This window comes from Centropristis striata, chromosome 17 (assembly GCF_030273125.1).
Source record: "Centropristis striata isolate RG_2023a ecotype Rhode Island chromosome 17, C.striata_1.0, whole genome shotgun sequence".
NCBI lineage: Eukaryota > Metazoa > Chordata > Actinopteri > Perciformes > Serranidae > Centropristis > Centropristis striata.
Genome location: NC_081533.1, coordinates 32,228,442 through 32,245,970, shown reverse-complemented (window position 1 = coordinate 32,245,970; position 17,529 = coordinate 32,228,442). Strand labels below are relative to the sequence as shown.

General features: G+C 38.5%; 1 protein-coding gene across 1 annotated transcript in view; it reads right to left on the bottom strand.

Moving 5' to 3' along the window:
* The window catches only part of npy2rl (neuropeptide Y receptor Y2, like), a 92,180-nt gene that overhangs the window by 73,608 nt on the left and 1,043 nt on the right, over nucleotides 1-17,529 (bottom strand).

The window sequence follows — 17,529 nt, the reverse complement described above, 5'->3', positions numbered from 1 at the left end:
GCTAAAGGACACACAGCACACACTGACCGCATCACGTAGCATCACATCACTTACTGACGCCCCAAGTCACAAACATGCAAATATGCAGACAGAGAATGGAGGAATTTCCTCGAAAAACAATCGTCCTGCTCAAAGCTCACCTCAGTTTACTTTGGAGAAGCCAACATTGCCGTCTCTGAGTTAAAAAGGAGTATTTCAGGTAGCAGGAACTGAAAAAAAAAAAAGCTTCTATCCACGGCAAACATAAATAAACAGATTTTCCGAGCTTAATGATATACAGATTTGCAGATGCTTCTGTTTAAACATGACGCTAAATCAGCTCCTCTGGGATGAAATGGAACACCAACTGTGAGCCAGACGTGCTCAGTGTTGGACATATTTAACCCTCTTGTTTCCGAACTGGAGCTACACCCTGCAGCAGCTTCAACATCTGGTGGAAAACACTGAAACCAGGAAGCTGTTAGGATCCTCGTTTTGGAATATCTGTATATTTTTGGCCTCAAAGCCCAAGAGAGGCAGGAAGAAAAACAAGACTCAAGAATCAAAAGGCAGATAAAGGGGAAAAAAGACTAAAGGAACATGCTGAAATGGAGAGGAAAAAGTGCTCCAGCAGAACAAGAAGAGAGTGGGAGAAGTGAAGCAGAAACGCTGTGTCAGTAAACAGCGTACTTTACGATAACGAATGTTAAATCTGACCTCCTAATTAAGCTGTCGGCCTCGTTTCACTCCCCCTCTACGACTCGCTCCAACGAGCAGAACGAACGCATCATCAAATCATGTCAAACATGCAGAGAACGTAAATAAAACTGTACACTGTGTAACGAGTGAGAGACGGTGCACAGGAAAACAACTGTACATCAAGAAGGACATTAAACACATGTTATGTAAAATAAATTATACAACACGTGGTCATGTGAAGAGGTCACATATGTCCTCACTTTTTCAGATGTCCTGTTTTTGGAGCAACTCTCTAATTTATCAGCATACTCAGAATTTCAAAATGTGTCCTCACTGTTGCAACAGATCCTCATTTTTCTGAAAACTTTCCACAAAATCCTACTTTTCCAGAAGTGTCCCCATTATACCAACAAGACCTTGCACATGTCTCAACTTTAATAATGTCTTCCCATTCCCCAATTCAGTAGTTCTCAACCTTTTTGAGTCGCGACCCCCAATTTAACATGCATGTTGTCCGCGACCCCCGCTCACTGAACAGAATCTCACACGCACAGTTCAGATCACCCAAAAAAGAAACAAAATGACCAAACAAAAGGAAACAAAATGACCAAAAAAGACACAAATTGACCACAAAATGATCAAAAAAGACACAAAATGACCCAAAAGAGAAACAAAATGACCAAAAAAAGGAAACAAAATGACCAAAAAAGACACAGATTGACCACAAAATGATCAAAAAAAGACACAAAATGACCAAAAAAGACACAAAATGACCCAAAAAAGACACAAAATTACCCAAAAGAGAAACAAAATTACCAAAAGAAGAAACAAAATGACTAAAAAGACACAAAATGACCAAAAAAAGGAAACAAAATTACCAAAAAAGACACAGATTGACCACAAAATGATCAAAAAAAGACACAAAATGACCAAAAAAGAAACACATTTACCACAAAATGATCAAAAAAAGACACAAAATGACAAAAAAAAACACACAAAATGACCAAAATAAAGACATTAAGTGACCCAAAAGACTAAAACACATTAACACATGAACACTTCAACACAGTGGAGACAGAGCTGACTTCCAAAATGATTTGGCGACCCCCAGAAATCATCTCGCAACCCCAATTGGGGTCCCGACCCCAAGGTTGAGAATAGCTGCCCCAATTCACAATTTAATAAAAATCATAATGTAGAAGAAAGTTTCCAAAAGCTTCTCACTTTTCCAGAAAAGTCTTAATTATCCCAACGTGGCCTCACAAATTTGCAAAACATTCACAAATACCTAACTTCCACAAACCTGCTCAGTGTTTAATAATGTCCCAACTGTCCAAAAATGTCCTCACTGTTGCAGAAATATTCTAATTCAACACCTTGCCATGTCAACAGTTCACCGGCAGACACAAACTGTGAATCGCATAAATCTGGTATGAATACAAAGCTCAAACTTCTGGATTTAATGAGCCCAATTTTATTCAAATACCTGCACAAAGAATCAAAATCTCAGAAATTGCTGTTTCCCAGCTCTCATATCTGGATATTTTCTGCTTTCTTTCTTAGTTTTATTTCATATTAAACTGAAAATCTTTGAGTTTTGGACAAAACGAGACATTCAAAGACGTCACCTTGGACTTTTTTATGATTTCCTGACGTTTTATAGAACAATAATTACTCTTAGAAACTAGGAAAGAACCATCACTTTAATAAATAATGATAACTAAAGAGTAACCAGTATTTGCAGCTGGAGATGCAAGAACCAAAGAAGTTTATATTGTACTTGGTTATTTTGGCTGAGCAACTTCGTATCCTCAATAGTTTAATCCCTCTGTATTTTACAGACTCACCAGTGGACACAAACCGAAACGCATTAATCCGGTATAACTAAAAAAGCTGAAACTCTTCTGGATATTTTGGAGCCCAATTTTAATCAAGTACCTGCACAAATAATCATGCAAAAGCATCACTTTCTATCATGTGTTTACCAGCGATGTGCTCATAAGTTGTTCACCGTTAACAAGGAAAAACAAAATGAATAATAGACGAAAGAAATCTCACTCGACTGAGACAAAAACAACCAATCAGCCGGCTGCAGGAGAGGGAGCGGCCCTGCACTTTGGAGATACGTGGTCAGCGATTTAATGCTGTTTAATGAGCGAGAAGCAACAGGGCACACACACACACACACACACACACACGTAAATAAGCGGCTGTTCTTATCCTCTCCGTGATAAGGATAACGGAGAGGACGCTGTTTAAATATTAAACCATCATTTCCGGCAGAAACGCTCTGTTCCCTCAACTTCTCCTCAAATGATCTGCTCCATATCTCATTTACAGTTACAACCGTCAGTGTGTGTGTGTGTGTGTGTGTGTGTGTGTGTGTGTGTGTGGTGTTCTTGTACTTCCTACATAGTGAGGACCGGAGCAGATTTTTAACCAATAGAGTGAGGACATTTTTGCAAAGTGAGGTCATTTTGGCCGGTCCTCACTTCTTTAAAGGAGAGTTTTTTTGAGATTTCAGACTTTGTTTTAAGGGTTTAAGGCTACAATTAGGTTTATGTTTAAAAAAAAGATAATTACTTAACTAACTGAAACTGTATTGTGTGGTTACAAAACTAACTAAAACTAACTCAAATTATAGTGAAAATGTCCTTCGTTTTCCTCTTTGTCAACTTTTTTCATACATAATGAAGATGGACAAGGCAAAGGAAATAAAGGCAAAATTTACTGTGACCTCTTTTAATCTCCCACCCAACAAATACCCCGTTACAAAAAACTAAAACTAATAAAAACTAAACTAAAACTAACAAACTCACTCTAAAAGCTCATTAAAAATTAACTGAATTTGAAAACAAAATAAAACTAAATGGAAAAACAAATGAAAAATCCCAAACTATTATTCACTATTCCAATGAGGGCCCTCACAAAGATAGAAGTACAAGAATGTGTGTGTGTGTGTGTCACACTACAAATCTACTGTACAATTACCTGCAGAAACATGTCTTCAAGCAGAGACAAACCTTTAAAGCTCCAGTTGTGTTTGTTTAATTTTAATGACGAGTAAAGATCAGACAGGAAATAACCAACATCCAACTTCAATTTGGGGCTTTTATCTTTTAGAAAAATCATATCAGAAGAGTAATGAGGCGCCGTGTTTCTCTCTGCAAGCTGACAGCTGGTGACCCACTTCTAATAATTTATCACTTGGACCAAATTTTTAATATCTTTTTCTTTTTGTGCCCACAAATTGAATCCATGACTCAGAGATTTGGGAAGATCACTGTTTGGATGGAAACGCAGTTCATCCCAGAACTCGTAAAGTCTCGTTCTGTTGGACTGGACGTGGGAGTTTTTAATCAGGGCTCTGCGGTTGGATTTGTGGAGCAGCTGATTGAAAAAAAACAACAAAAAAGGTTGTTTTTATCCACTGAGTTTGGTCAATGTCGAGTTTAGTCATGTTGTTCTAAACGCCTGTAAGAACATGTTTGATGTTGCTGATACTGGAATACTTCATTTAGAGTTGTTGTTTTTTTTTTTTGTTATTTTTATTTAAATGGAAGCATTTAGCTGCATAAAACGCCACCACCATGAATCTTAAATCCTTGAATCCAGGGCAAATAGTATTTTTTTTTCCAGATTTGGGTAGAAAAAGGATGAAATGCAGGTGAAGCCAACTATTTTGATTAACGATTCATCATTTAGGTCATTCTTCTTCCTAGCACCACACGATAATTCTACTCCCCAAAATATTGTCACTAGCACTTGTTGATGCACTAATTATTATTGCACTATACCTTGATTGTTTGTTTTTACTCTTCCTGTAAGTCGCTTTGGATAAAAGCGTCTGCTAAATTACTAAATGTAAATGTAAATGTAAATTTAAGTACTTTTTCATGCAATAATGTCAGAAATAGGCTGTTTTCAACCTCTCAAATCTGGATATAGCCGTGTTTCGACTAGGGAAAGCAGCATGGCTAATTATGCTCAGCGTCTCCGCTGATCATAAACATAGTGATTGTGAATAAACCGCATCGCTAACTACACTGTTAAAAAATGTTTGCAGAAATTACAGTAAACCCCTTCAAGCTATATCAGAAATGGGTCGTAAAATTTAAAATTGTATATCACTGTAGTAGACACTTTTAATTACCGTAAATCAAAGAATAGCACAAAACCGTAACTTTTACTGTCATTAACTGTAGGAAACACAAAGTTTTGCTGTAAAAATATAAAAATTTTATGTAAAATGAATGGAGAAATACCATGATGACACAGTTACCCTAAAAATAACGGGAATATTCAGTCTAAATAACAGTTTTTGCTGATATTTACATTTAAATGTACAGTAGAAAACCCACTCACTGTAATTTTTACGGTGAAGTTCTGGCAACCACAGCTGCTGGTATTTTAGCGTAAATTAAACAGATTATTTTTTACAGTGTATGCACAGAGAGTCCGTGCTTGTTGTAAACAAGTAAACAGTCGCTTTATTGAAAAATAGTCACTAAGGGGGTCTGAAAAGTGGCTAAATATAGCAACAATGTCGCTAAGTTGGGAACACTGCTTCGCCAAGCTTTTTACAAATGGAGCATGTTGTTGTCCCACTTAGTAGGTCAGATCCTGCTTAGCGATCTATCCAATCGGTAACCAGGCTTTTTTCAGGGGAGAAAAAAGACCCTATTCTTCCACAGGGACAAAAAAAGTCCAGACAAAAGCCAGCTCAGGACGGCTCATGTTCAAATTAGGGGAGTTTCGGCGAGTGAGACCCACCTCACCCCGGGTATTACCCAGTAGTGGAAAAAGCCCTAATGTCCTGCTTTCCTGCAGTATCTTTGAGTTTAGGAAAAAAAAAGATGTTTGTATTGTTATCTGTACACAGACTGAAAAGAATGGGCTGTTTATAACCCTTCATAAACAGTCCTGCATGGAGGAGCCGTGCACCTGGACAAGCTTTGTTTAGCCTCGCACGTGGCAACACATACACTACCGGTCAAAAGTTTTAGAACACCCCAATTTTTCCAGTTTTTTATTGAAATTCAAGCAGTTCAAGTCAAATGAACAGCTTGAAAGGGTCCAAAGGTAAGTGGTGAACTGCCAGAGGTAAATAAAAAAAGGTAAGCTTAACCAAAACTGGAAAATAATGTACATTTCAGAATTATACAAGTAGGCCTTTTTCAGGGAACAAGAAATGGGTTAACAACTTAACTCTATGGAGTCTTGGGCTATTTTGTCCATTTTTGAATTCTTTTCATGTCTTTGTAAGTCATTTTGTGTCTTTTTTTGGTCATTTTGTGTCTTTTTTTAATCATTTTGTGTCTTTTGGTGTCTTTTTTGGTCATTTTGTGTCTTTTTTTGGTCATTTTGTGTCTTTTTTTTAGTCATTTTGTGTCTTTTGGTGTCTTTTTTTGTCATTTTGTGTCTTTTTTTGGTCATTTTGTGTCTTTTTTTAGTCATTTAGTTCAACATAAAATGTGATTTTGAATCTTTTTTTTATTTTCAAAACACTATCATGCTCAATAAAGAATTTTAAATGTTGCAAATGTGCATTAATTTCAGAGTACACTGAGACATTAAACTGCATCATTTTCAATTAAATTCTGGAAAAGTTGGTGTGTTTTAAAACTTTTGACCAGTAATGTATGTGTATATTTTTTTTAAGTATAACCTCAACAAAAATGCATGTGATGCAAAAGCTGCCAAAAAAATAGGAAAGGGAAAGCCATTTAGAAGATGTGCATATTTTCTGATTTAAATGCATGCAAAAAGGGAGGAGTTAGAGATGGATTACTCTCTAAGTTTTGTCCTATTAGAGCAGATTTAGAGTTTAAAAAAAGCCACACAGTCCTTTTCTGAATTCACCTCACCGGAGTCTGAATTAGCAGGCTTATTGATGAGTAACTGCCAACTATTTTGATAAGCGATTAATAATTTTTTTCATGCAAAAATGTTGTTTCCCACCTCTCATATCTGGATATTTCCTGCTTTTTTCTGTTTTATTTCATATTAAACTGAACATCTTTGAGTTTTGGACATAACAAGATATTTAAAGACATCCCCTTGGACATTTTTATTATGATTTCCTGATGTTTTATAGAACAATAATGACATTTTTGCATTGTACTTGGTTATTTTGGCTGAACAACTGATCACTAATCACTGGTAAATAACTTCTTATTCTCAATAGTTTAATCTCTCTCTGTATTTCACAGACTAAGTGCTGCACTTCATGTTCCTGCAGATTAACTGAACATAATCACATCAGATTTTACAGTAATGGAAGTTAAGCTGAGAGTTCTGGCTGCGAGATGTGGTGGAAATATTTAATAAATACATGATTATTTTGGTTAAACTACTATTTGTGAGGTTTAGAACAAACTTTGGCTCTCAGCAGTGGCTCTTATCCACAGAGATAAGAGTTTTCCACTGATCGGAGTGTGTTTGGGAAAGAAAACACCTGGTGATCAAACCTCCAGTTCTGTGTGCTGAATGTGTTACTAAAAGATCCCAGTAAAAATATATCTGAGGGCTTCTAAGGTGATTAACAGGAGAGGAAAAAATTTAATAAACTCATGAGGCTGTGATTATCCTAGAGATCACAGCAGCTCATTTTATACACTGAGCTCAAGTTTCACTCACTAACATCATCACACATAAAGAAAATTGGGCTTATTGAATCCACAAGAGTCTCAGCTTTCCAGTCAGACCCGATTTATGCAGCTCACAGACTGTTTAGGGACCCCAGGATGCACAAACATTCACACACAAGAGGACACAATAACACATTTTACTGCAGGAGAAACACTGCATGGGTTCGGACCCAAACAGCATCTGATAAAGTGCATAAAGTGGGCATGTCACGTCTAGAAACAGCCCAAAGAGCTGAGAGGAGCAGCCAGGGTTCACACACATAGTTTAATCTTTTTGTCTCTCCTGATTTATGCAGCTCACAGACTGTTTAGGGACCCCAGTGTGCACAAATATTCACATTTTTAGAATGTATCTGCAATAGATCAGCATAAAGTGGGTATGTCTGTACAGATGAGAGTTGTGGCTACCAATAGAACACATTTTCATTTAGATATCTTGAGGTCAGAGGTCAATGGAACCCTATGAAAATGACAATTAGGGCTCATTAAATCCACAAGAGTCTCAGCTTTCCAGTCAGACCCGATTTATGCAGCTCACAGACTGTTTAGGGACCCCAGGATGCACAAACATTCACACACAAGAGGACACAATAATGCATTTTACTGCAGGAGAAACACTGCATGATTTTTGCTTCAAACTGCATTAGATTTGCATAAATTGGGCACGTCTGTAAAGAGGAGACTCGTGGGTACCTTGAATGTATAAATAAACTGATACAGTGTTGAAGGCAGGGCTCTGTTCATTGCTATGAAAGCTCCTCATTGGTGCATGAAGCAAAAAAAAAGTTGCTTCCTATTTAGTGCTCCATTAAACTGAATATGAACAAAACCATTTAATCTAACAGCGTTTCTAGACTTTCCAGATGTTATCGGACCAAGTTGATCAAATTTTGACTGTGAAATTAGTCATTTCAGGTTGTGACCTTCGGAAGAAATTATTATAAATGATCAAGTTTCGTTACCAGTGTCATCTGACATCCTTACAGTGTAATTCCTCCATTTCACCGCCATATCAAATTGGCATCAACGCCTTCATGAGAGCTTACTGGGCTTCCAAAGAACCCATTTTCTTTCAGGTCAGGGAGATCAGGGGACCAATTTAAAAATGGCCATGTCAGTTTTTCCCTTGTTAACATTTAGCCAAACCTCGGAGCTTGGAGTTATCTTTTCCGACAAGATATCAGGATATGATTGGTACCAATTTATTCCTCAACTCTTCATCGTCCAGTATCTTTATTGTGGAATTAAAGTTGAGCCAACGACAGACTCGGAAAGTCAGAAGGACATTGGAGCCCATGCAGTCAGTGGCGGTTCTAGACCAGTTTTACTGTGGGGGCCAAGGAGGGGCCAGTGTTTAATCAGAGGGGCACATTAACACATGAAAAATGGCAAAGATGATATTTAAGTATTCAAAATCTTTGAATGTCTTGAAAAAGACACTAAATTACCAAAAAAAGACACAAATGAGAAGACAGAATAACAAAAAAAAAACCCCACAGAAGACATAAAAATGACAAAAAAAGACACAAAATGACCATAAAAAGACACAAAATAACTAAAACAGACACAAAAATAAACATAAATGACACCAATGACAAAAAAGACACAAAATAACAAAAAAAAGACACAAAATAAATAAAAAAGACACAACAACAGACACAAAATTATCAAAAAAAGACACAAAAAAGACACAAATGACCAAAAAAGACACGTAAAGACATGAAAAGGATTCAAAAATGGACCAAATATCTCTATAAGACTCCATGGAGTTAAACTATTATACAATGTTCACATTCTGGGTTCCTTTTGTGTACAATGAGATATTGTTTGAACAAAAAAAAGGTTAGAATTGTTCCATTATTCATTGTTATAAATTGATCATTTTATTATTAATTTGACACAGGGGCCACAGCAGGGGCCAAAGGCTTCTTCACAGGGGCAGGGGCCCCTGGAGGCCCCTGTGTAGAACCGCCACTGCATGCAGTTAAAAGAGGTTAAAACAAACAGCTAAAAAACATCTGGAGCGCAAAAGACCTGGCCACCACAACAAAGATCAAGATCTTTAACAGCAATGTGAAGTCAGTCCTACTCTACGGTGCGGAGACATGGAGGACAACAGTCAAAACTACAAACAACATCCAGTCATTCATCAATACCTGTCTGCGACAAATCCTCCAGATCCACTGGCCTAATACCATCAGCAACAAAGAACTGTGGAAATGCACCAACCAAAAGCCAGCGGACGAAGAGATCCTCCAACGGCGTTGGAGATGGATAGGCCATACTCTCCGCAAACCAGCCACAAACACCACAAGACAGTCCCTCAAGTGGAATCCCCAAGGGAAAAGAAAGAGGGGTCGACCACGAAACACCTGGCGCAGAGACTGGGAGGCGGATGCCAAGAAAATGGGCTACACTTGGGGACAGCTTGAGATGCTGGCCCAGGACCGAGATGCTTGGGGAACTCTTGTTGGCGGCCTAAACCCCAGAAGGGGTAGTAGGCGATAAGTAAGTAAGTAGACCCCTTTGTGTCTTTTCTTGGTAATTTTACATCCTTTTTTGTCAGATTATGTCTTTTGGGGGGTAATTTGTCTTGTTTTTGTCATTTTAAATGTCTTTTTGTCCATTTTAAGTGGGTTTTTTTGGGTCATTATTTGTATTTATTTTTGTTTGGGTTATTTTTGTGTCTGCTTTCTTTGTCATTTAACATTTATATTGGTAATTTGTATTTCTTTAGTAATTTTGTCCCTTTTTTTGGTCTTTTTTGTCATTTTGATTCTCTCTTGGTCATTATGTCTTTTTTGGTCATTTTACGTGCTTTTTTGGTCAATATAATTATTTTTTTGTTTGGGTAGTTTTGTGTCTGTTTTCTTGGTCATTTTACATTTTTTACTGGTAATGTCTCATTTTTTGAGACAAAAATGTCTCATGTCTCATGTCTTTTTTTTGTAATTTTGATGCTGACGAAGAATCCACCACCCTGCTTGCAGCTCTTGATGCCTTTTTTTTGGGTCATTGTTGTCTTTTTTGGGTAATTCTAGGTCTTTCTTCATCCCTTTGTGTCTTTTCTTGGTAATTTTACACCCTTTTTTGTCAGATTATGTCTTTTGGGGGGTAATTTGTCTTGTTTTTGTCATTTTAAATGTCTGGGCTACACTTGGGGACAGCTTGAGATGCTGGCCCAGGACCGAGATGCTTGGAGAACTCTTGTTGGCGGCCTAAGCCCCAGAAGGGGTAGTAGGCGATAAGTAAGTAAGTAAAAACAAACAGCTTTTTTTTTTTTTACCAAAACTGAGTGGAAAGCAGTTGTTGCTCTCCGATCTGCAGCTGACTGTGACTGACTGACTCCTACAGCCGATAAAAGTTTAGTGCAGGGACTCTGTTACTCTGTGACGCTGCTCTGATTGATGACTCTGCAGCCGGCGCTGATGTGTCGGTCTGATCAGCCGATCGCTCTCCGTCAGTTGGCGAGCTGCTGTGACAGATCAGCACAGACTCATCTCCCGTGAACCGGAGCTGGAGTCGCTCAGCTGTGGGGAAACAACCGGGACAGAGCTCCTCCCGCGGCCTCGCGGTCTTTTCCAGGCTCCATTTGTCTGCCGGTTGTGTTCATAATAACTCTGAGAACCTCTTAGAAAAAACGACACGCGCATACGACTTAAATTGCTCCTCAAATGGATTTTGAGAGAAACACAATAACGCCCAAATTACATTTTTTAATCAACGTAATGAGAAACGGTTCTGTCACATTTTTAATGAATAAATTTAATTTGTTTACATAAAACATCCACATGCACCAACTACAGCATGATTGCTGGTTTTTGTGCGCTCACAGATTACTTTTCTTGCTTCAGAATTGGAAAATCATAATGTTTTTATTCACTTTTGACCAAAATAATCTAACAACTAACTCAATGCAGGACTCCAGATGTCTGGGTTTCATTCAAAACTTACTTGGTGAATAAACTGGAATTCTTGGAGACAAGGTTGTTAAAATGTAAAAAAAAAATTGCGCATTATAATTAAAAAGACTCCTATTTTTTGAAGGATAACAATGGTATCATGCCATTATTCTTTCTTTAATGTTAACACAGTCAGAACTTGTGTTCTTTAAATAACTTTTTCTATAATTAATCAACATGTAACGCTAATTAAAGTGCTTTTAAAGTTCAAACATAACCATAAACAGGAAAAAGAGTGATTTAGTTGTTACAAGACTATCTTACAAGTTAATCAACTGATATGTTCAGTATGAAAAAACTTCTATATGGCAGGTAGTTCAAGAACATTTTCCTATTATATGGATAAAAAAAGTGTCTTTTCTTGTTAGTTTTACGTGCTTTTTTGGTCAAAAATGTTATTTCTTTTGATTTGGCGATTTTGTGTCTGTTTTCTTGGTCATTTTACATTTTTTTATTGGTAATGTCTCTTTTTTTGGTCTTTTTTTTTGTAATTTTGATTCTGACGAAGAATCCACCACCCTGCTTGCAGCTCTTGACGCCTTTTTATTAGGTCATTGTTGTCTTTTTTGCGTAACTCTAGGTCTTTCTTCATCCCTTTGTGTCTTTTCTTGGTAATTTTACATCCTTTTTTGTCAGATTATGTCTTTTGGAGGGTAATTTGTCTTGTTTTTGTAATTTGAAATGTCTTTTTGTCCATTTTAAGTGGGGCTTTTTTGGGTCATTTTCGGTCATTTTTTGGTCAATATTTGTATTTATTTTAGTTTAGGTGATTTTGTGTCTGCTTTCTTTAACATTTATATTGGTAATTTGTCTGTCTTTAGTAATTTTGTCCCTTTTTTTGTAATTTTGATTCTCTTTGATTTTCTTTTTTGGTAATTTTACATGCCTTTTTGCTAAATATTATTATTTATTTTGTTTGGGTAGTTTTGTGTCTGTCTTCTTGGTCATTCATTTTACAAAGAGATAAAAAAAAAAAGGTGCAGGTCCACATTAAAAAAAAAATGGTTTTAACCAACAATCAGAAACAGCATGAAAGATTTGATCTGAGCCGAACAAACGCAGGTGTTCTCCCGACCAATTAGAAGGCGGCGAGCGGCTGCTGTTGTTTCTCTCTGCAGACGGCTCAAAGCAACAAGTGTCTCCATTTCCACGCATCACAAAAGCTGCTGCTGCCCCGCTGTGCTGAGGCCTCGCCGGCAATCGCCGTTTAATGGCCCCCTGCTGCGAGTGTGTGTTATTGGCTGGATACCAGCACACACACACACACACACACACACACACATCTGCATAAATGCAAACACACACACCAGGAAGTAGGATGCAGAAACAGTTCTGACTGTTCTCTCGTCCTCTTTATTGTCTTTCCTTCTCCTCTAATGAGTGTATCGTGTCTGCAGATGTTCGACAATTAAAGTCCCAGAAAACACACACACACACACACACACACACACACGCACAGAGACACACACACACACACACGCAGAGGGAGGCTGATCTACAGCTACAACACGCGACTTTTTGCCTGGAGACAGAAAACGACCTCTTTAAGCCCCGCCCCCTCTGAACAAACTTTGTCACCTGTCAATCATCCTGATGTCCCGCCTCCTGTCCTGCTAAAAGAGGAACATGTAAGGAAGAAGAGAGGGAAGGAAGGAAAGGAAGAGAAAAGAAAGGAGGAGGAGGAACAGGAAGGAAAAGAGAAAAAGAGGAAAGGGAGGAAGGTTAGAGGAGGAGGAAGGAAAGGAAAGAGGAATAATACAAGGAGGAGGAGAAGGAGAGGAGGAGGTAGAGAGGAAGAGAAGGAGGTTGAGAAGGGGAGAGAAGTGGGAAAGGATCAGGGGAAATAGGGAAGGAGTCGAGGAACAAGGGAGGGTGAAGAGGAGGTGGAGAAGGAAGAAGGAAGTGGGTAAGGAAAGGAGGAGAAAGGAAAGGAGGAGGAGGAACAGGAAGGAACAGAGGAAAAGAGGAAAGGGAGGAAAGTTAGAGGAGGAGGAAGGAAAGGAAATGAGGATGTGGGATGGCTGGGAGCAGGTAAGAAAGGAAAGGAAAGAGGAAGTGGGATAAAATAGGAGCAGGTAGGGAGGGAAAGGAGGAGTTATAGGAAACAAGAGAAGGAGTTAAGGAGAGAAAAAGGGAGAAAAGAAACACGAGAGGAAGTAGAGAGGTGATGGAAGAAATGGGAAATGAAAAAAGGATTTAAAGAAAACAACAGGAGGAGGAAATAAAGGAGGAGGTAGGGAGTAAAGAGACGAAAGGGTGGAAATGAGGATAAAGGAGGAAGAGAGAGAGGAAGAGGAAGGAGGGAGTTATTATTGGACGTTATGGAAAACGGAGAAGAAGGGGAATGAAATGAAGAAGTAAAGAAGGAGAGAAGAGGGGAAAAGAAGAGCAGGAGGAACGGAGGAGGTAGGGAAGGAGATGATGAGGAGTTATAGGAAAAGGGAGGCAAGAAGTGCGAGAGGAAGTAGAGAAGCAAAGGAGGAAATGGGGAAGCAAAGGAGGAGTTAAAGAAAACAACAAGAGGAGGAGGAGGAGGAGGAGGTAGGGAAGGAAGGAAAGGAGAGGTAGAAGAGGAGGTAAAGAACGAGGTAGGGGTGAAAGAGAAGTTACAGAACACAAGAGAAGGATGAAGGGGGGGAGAAAAGGAGGTGAGAAAGAAAAGAGGAGGAGTAAAGCGAGGGGGAAGGGAAGAGAAGAAGGGAAAAGAGGAGGAGAAAGGGAGAGTGGAGAGGAAGTAGAGAAGGAAAGAGGAAGGAGGGATAAAATAGGAGCAGGTAGGAAGGGAAAGGAGGAGGAGTTATAGGAAACAAGAGAAGGAGGTAGGGAAGGGACGAGGAAGGAGAGGAGGAGGTAGACAAGGAAAGAGGAAGGGGAGGAAAAGAGCAGAAGAGGAAGGAGAGAAGAGAGGTAAGAAAGAGAAGGAGGAAAGGAGGAGGAGTTATAGGAAACAAGAGGAGGAAAGAGGTAAGGAAGGGATGAGAAAGGAGAGGAGGAGGTAGAAAAGGAAAGAGGAAGGGGAGGAAAAGAGCAGAAGAGGAAGGAGAGAAGAGAAGTAAGAAAGAGAAGGAGGAAAGAAGGAGGTAGAGAAGGAGACGAGGAGGAGGAAGGGTGGGTGAAGAGGGGGTGGAGAAGGAAAGAGGATAAAGGAGGAAGAGGGAGAGGAAGAGAGAAATTACAGATAACAAGAGAAGGAGGAAGGGAGGAGAAAAGGAGGTGAGAAAGAAAAGAGGAGGAGTGAAGCGAGGGGGAAGGGAAGAGAAAAAGGGAAAGAGAGGAGAAAAAAAGAGAGTGGAGTGGAAGTAGAGAAGGAAAGAGGAAGGAGGGATAAAATAGGAGCAGGTAGGAAGGGAAAGGAGGAGGAGTTATAGGAAACAAGAGAAGGAGGAAGGAGGTAAGGAAGGGATGAGGAAGGAGGTAGAGAAGGAAAGAGGGGGGGAAAGAGAAGAAGAGAAAGGAGAGAAGAGAGGTAAGAAAGAGAAGGAGGAAAGGACAATAGAACAATCTCCTCTCTCCGTTTTATCTCCGTCCATCACGGCGTCCCCACACCGCGCACTGCCCTCACACTGTCAACAACACGTGTCCTCCATGTCCCCGTTTCACTCCACCAGCACACACACACACACACACACACACACACACACACACACACAGACTCTGAGGCAGCGTGTGTGTGTGTGTGTGTGTGTGTGTGTGTCCTCTCTGGGGACTCTGAGTGTTTCTCTGCAGGACACGCGAGTCCTTCCAGAAGATTTGTGGGGAAATGTCACAAAAAGAATTCAGGAAAGTCTCTTTGAAAGTCGCTGACTGGAGCTTTTTGTTCATTAACACTCAGAGCTCCGTGAAGAGACTCCACGTCTCATGTGAGCCGGACTACGGTCCTCGTTATCTTCTGGGTGTCCTGCCTCAGGAGGACCAACACGCTGCATGTTTCTGCAAGAACGAGTCCTAAACCTGGCAGTGAGTCAGCGTTTTGTCACCTCTGGTTGGCTCAGCTCGGCCCTGCAGCCCCGAGAGGAAGAAAGACGCAGCCTTTTGACTTATCTCATGGTTAGATATCAATTATTACCAATAAAAAATGGAAAATGACCAAAGAAGGACACAAACTATCACAATAAGACACAAAATGATTACCCAAACCTAAGAAATAATAATAATAATAATGCCAAAAAAGACTTAAAAAGATAAAATCAAGACACAAAAAGTCTAAAAGGATGAAAAAAATCACCAAGAAAAGACCCAAAGGGATGTTAAATAACAAAAAGGAAGTAGAATTAGCAAAATATAGACATAAATGACCAAAAATGGTGAAAAAAGGCAAACACAGAGACACAATTACCAAGAAATGACACAAAGTGACCAAAAGAAGACGTAAATGACTCAAAAAATCACAAAAAATGACCAAGAGAGAATCAAAATTACCAAAAAAAAGACAAAATTACTGATTGATGATGGTGTGTGTGTGTGTGTGTGTGTGTGTGTGTGTGTGAACATTGGGCTAATTGAATCCACAAGAGTCTCAGATTTCCAGTCAGACCCGATTTATGCAGCTCACAGACTGTTTAGGGACCCCAGGATGCACAAAGATTCACACACAAGAGGACACAACAACAACAACTGATAAAGAGCATAAAGTGGGCATGTCACATCTAAAAACAGCCCAAATATTTAATAAAGTATCAGATGAAACTGAGAGTCTTGTCTCTCCCGACTTATGCAGCTCACAGACTGTTTAGGGATCAGATGATGCCGAAGATTCACAAACTAACTAAAACTGCATGGTTTTTTAATCCCAAACTGCATGTAATCCATAAAGTGGGCATGTCTGTAAAGAGGGACTTGTCTATACACATAGAACCTGTTTTGTTGAAGAAAATTGGGCTTATTGAATCCACAAGAGTCTCAGCTTTCCAGTCAGACCCGATTTATGCAGTTCACAGACTGTTTAGGGACCCCAGGATGCACAAAGAGCAGCATCTGATAAAGTGCATAAAGTGGGCATGCCACGTCTAGAAACAGCCCAAAGAACTGAGAGGAGCAGCCAGGGTTCACACACATAGTTTAATCTTTTTGTCTCTCCTGATTTATGCAGCTCACAGACTGTTTGGGGACACCAGTGTGCACAAATATTCACATTTTTAGAATGTATCTGCAATAGATCAGCATAAAGTGGGCATGTCTGTACAGAGGAGTGTTGTGGCTACCAATAGAACACATTTTCATTTAGATATCTTGAGGTCAGAGGTCAATGGAACCCTATGAAAATGACATTATGGGCTCATTGAAACCACAAGAGTCTCAGCTTTCCAGTCAGACCCGATTTATGCAGCTCACAGACTGTTTAGGGACCCCAGGATGCACAAACATTCACATACAGAATGATAAAATTACCAAAACAGCATGTTTTTTTTATCCCAAACTGCATAAAGTGGGCATAGTTGCTACAGATTTATTATTTAGATCTTTTACTGGATCTCATTGATCTCTACGGTGACAGTAAAGGTGTCTTGTGTCTTTATGTTGCTTCGCTGCTCTGATTTATGTGTCTCTTGGCTGCAATTTACATATTTTGGAATAATTAATGTGCCAAGTCATCTTTCTGTTCGTGTTAAACGAACAAGAGCGAGAGAGAGAGAGAGAGAGAGAGAGAGAGAGAGATTTTAGGACTTGACAAATTTCTTTTTTTTCTGCACGTTTTTGTTGTATTTAATATTCTAAATATCTGTAAAAATCATTTTATTTAATTACTATGTTATTATAAATACAGTTTTTCTCCATTATTGTATCTAATACATGTTTTTTTCATGTAATTTATATTGTGTATATAATTCCACATTTTTATTGTCATAATTATTACACATATTTTGTTATTTTTATTGGAATTATTAGAGATATGTTTATATTTTTTCATTGTTATTTTTTTAATTAATATTGTATTTACTTATATTTGAGAATATAAATATATATATATGATATTTCCCATATTTATATTAAGTGTATATTGTAATTTTTACATTAATTTATACTGTATTGTTCTAAATATTTTATTGTAATTAATATTGTGCATTATTATTATTAGATTGAGTGTTGTACTATATTTGCATTAAATGTAATTAATATATATTTTTTAATTTCAATTCATACTATACATATATTTTGTTTCCTCCATTTTTATTGTAAAAAATGAACATATTTTGACCTTTTTTTTCTTATTTCTGATGCAAAAAAATATCAAAGATGGA